Genomic DNA, 3350 nt, shown 5'->3' with positions numbered 1-3350 from the left:
GTATTGTTGACGTTCTAGTATCGCGCTCCCTGCGATAGCGCCCAGGAGACCCCGTGCAGCTACAGCTGTATAACAGAACACTGTTATTCCCTTTTACACGGATAAAATAAAAAAATAATTTCTTCTATGAAAGACCATTGAACTCCACGGCGTGTGTATTTAGTAGCACAGCATCTTTCCCCAAATCCTCGGTCCCTTCTTTTGAGATTATCCATTTTAACTAGCAGCTAGTCTTCGATACTTACACTACTGCAGCCCTCTCAACGCCATCTCACGCTGCAAAATACTGACTGGAGAAGTGAACCACCTCCGAAAAAACAAGGCTCTGCCTCTTTTCTGTCTACGACAACAGCAAGCTCCGCGATGATCCAACGGCGTATGCGCGTTACTGTTTGTTACAGCGATTGACACATTTCTACCCTATAGCATACCAGAGGGCGCGAGCTAGAGCTAAAAGTCCGCCCTCCTAATGAACCCCTGCTCCGGTTTGCAACCCGCCAATAAACTCACAGAAGAAGAACTCCTGCTCCGCTGTGGAGGAAACCCTGTATTATGGTTGTGTGTAGGCTTCGCTGGGAGCCGCGGTCGATGCCGGTGTAGAGAGGGGGATGGGCAATACTGCAAATGTAAAGGACATGAGATTGAATCACAGTCTTGAATCACCAAGTGGTGTACATATACCCATATAAATACCGACTATAATTTTGTAAAATAACATTGTATATTGATTTATTCTTAGACAACTCAACGTGAACATCTGAAGACCGCACAATGTCTTAAATGGGAGAAAATGTGAAACTTTCAACTCTTGCGTAAGGGACACTGAGAAGTTTGGAAGATAGCCCGAGAGCCTAGCGGTTTACAGTTCACAGGAAACACCGAGGTTGCAAGAGAAGGCCTGCTGTTCTGCCTCGCATTGATGTTGGATTTTTTCAAAACACTAAACACCTTTAATAGGCATTTGAGTTTCAATTACGCTGGAAGGACGCTGTAGGTAAGGTATTTTGTTATTTCCTTGAAGGTTTTGATGGCAATAGCTTATGTTTTTTTATGAACTAGGTAACGTTAAAGTTGATGCAGAAGTTGGGAGCTCAGTTTGTCAGCTCTTGTTTATCAACACGCATTGTAGCTTTTCTGTTTCGACTGTTCTTGGTTGATTGTTTCTGCTGTCACGTTAATGAATCAAATAAAATTATTTTAATGATGTAACACCGTGTTGGTTGATCTGCATGTTAGCTTGATGTACGTTAGCCATAATCACAATCACACTTTGCCAAGAACCTCGTGCTAAGAACTGCTTTTTTGCTGTAAACATTCAGTGACCGACCTGCTATTATGGTGTCTGTCTTATCTTTTGCACATATATCACGTTCATATCATCCGTGCCACTCAGCATAATTAATTATCTATCAAAGTGAGCAAAGGTATCATTTTAGTTAGCCGTTAGCTTAGCCGAGAGAGGCTGTTTTAAAAGCTAGTACGGTTTAAAGTAATGCATTAAAATGCTTAATCGTTCTTTGCCATGGATCTTAATTTGAAAATAATAGAAGAAACGATTGATAAGGGCTGTGGGCAGAAACTGTGTTTAGTGTTAGTTGACTTGTTCTTGTGTTAATCAAGTTTCTATGTGAAAACAGACATGGCAGAGTTTTTATTTACAACATCCGTGCTTGTCAGAATCGCATTATATCAACAATTTTTTTTCAGAGAACATGGGGAATGATGTATTAAGGTGCTTAACTTTATTTTTTGCCTTCGCTTAACTATATGGAGGCACTTTGTTAGACTTACAAAGTGGGTATATATTTTTTGTCTGTTCTAAAATAAGATAGTTTTGTCGGGATAAGCAGATATCCTGTTGAGCAGTGCTCTCGGTTTGATATGCGTATCTCTATTTTTTTTATTTAGACTGCTTAAATCTTGTTGACTATGAGACAACTTTATGATGTGTTTATAATTTCTTGATCTGGTCTGTGTGTTTTCTTTTGGAAGCGAAAATAATGCGAACCCCGAGAACCGTGACTTGCTTTTCTCATTCTTCACCTCCGCCTCCCCCATCAACCAACCCCCAACTCCATCCATGAGAAATGGGTGGTATTTCTAAGGGGAACTCGCCTTTCCTTTTTTAGCCTCCATTTTTATTTCAACAAGTGAGTGGAAACGACAAGGAAGAGAAGGCAACCGAAGATTCGCTCACGTTACTGCGGATAGCACATATCGAAAACTATATATATATATATATATATATATATATTAGTCGTTTTTAAGTCGTTGTTGTTATGTTATTTCCAGCGTGTAAAATTAACCGTGAGGAATTGTGCCGTTGTGGCAAGGCGTACACCATACTCAGGGTTACTTTTACATATACACACATTACATTATTTTAGAGGTCCTCTGGCTGCACACTGTCCTGTCTGTCTGTTAGCCGATAAATTTGATATCATCAGGACCCGAAACACAGACTGTCCATAACAGTGCCTGATAGAATTCACGCATTTTGTGAAGAGCTTGCTGGCAACTGTAAGCATATGATTGGGCCTGTCCGACATTTTCCCAGTATGTTTTCAGGTTTTATTTTCGTCCGCCTTGAACTATGTGAAACCTGATCTTTCTGTGACTCACCCCACTCCTTATCTAAAGTCAATGTGTGTCTTTGTCCAGAGACAAAGGACAAGCTTGAAAAGTTGAAACTGAAGTTTAGTATATATGAAAATTTATTAAATGCCCTGAAGCATTTTAGTATCAAAACGTAGAAAGTGGGTGAGGTTTAGCCGAATATGTGAATGCAGAGAAACTCGACCACAAATCAAGACATAATGGCAAAAATGCACAGCATTTGTGTCTTCATTGCTTTGATTTGAAATTGTGTGTGTGGGTGTATATATATATATATATATATGTAATTTTGTTCTCAAATCTGTGTGATCACTTACATTACTAGTGTGTAAATCCTTTTTTGCCAAAGTAATGTTTTTAAAAGTTGTGACTTAAAATATTTTTATTGAATACTTTTGAAGATTCCGGCAACGGTTCGAGTGTTTTCATGACCTGCATTGCTTTTAAAAGAATATTATGCAATCTACTGTTGTGATGTTTTTTTACAATATAGAATTAATATATTTTGGGCAAATGTTTGTAATTGAATATTATTGTTTGAGTTTTAGGGACTTTTTTTTGTTAGTTAAAGGGGTCATATGATGCTTTTTTAAAGATCATTATTTTGTGTATTTGGTGTAACAGAATATGTTGACATGCTTTAATGTTCAAAAAACACATTATTTTTCAAATACTGTACATTACTGTAGGTCCTCTATGCCCCGCCTCTCTCAAACGCTTCGTTTTCTACAAAG

The 3350-nt window shown here is 38.4% G+C and overlaps 1 long non-coding RNA gene across 1 annotated transcript; it reads left to right on the top strand.

Annotated features, from left to right (window-relative positions):
- The first annotated feature begins 519 nt into the window (after positions 1 to 519).
- Positions 520 to 929, top strand: LOC107691494 (uncharacterized). Its single transcript, XR_001634543.1, has 2 exons — positions 520 to 626; positions 740 to 929. It is a non-coding gene; the product is annotated as an uncharacterized LOC107691494 (long non-coding RNA).
- Positions 930 to 3350: the final 2421 nt, after the last annotated feature.

The sequence above is a fragment of the Sinocyclocheilus anshuiensis genome, unplaced genomic scaffold, assembly GCF_001515605.1.
Source record: "Sinocyclocheilus anshuiensis isolate Anshui unplaced genomic scaffold, SAMN03320099.WGS_v1.1 scaffold634, whole genome shotgun sequence".
NCBI classification, from domain to species: domain Eukaryota; kingdom Metazoa; phylum Chordata; class Actinopteri; order Cypriniformes; family Cyprinidae; genus Sinocyclocheilus; species Sinocyclocheilus anshuiensis.
Note: the sequence above shows the minus strand (reverse complement) of the source record. Positions and strands in the feature narration are given on the sequence as shown.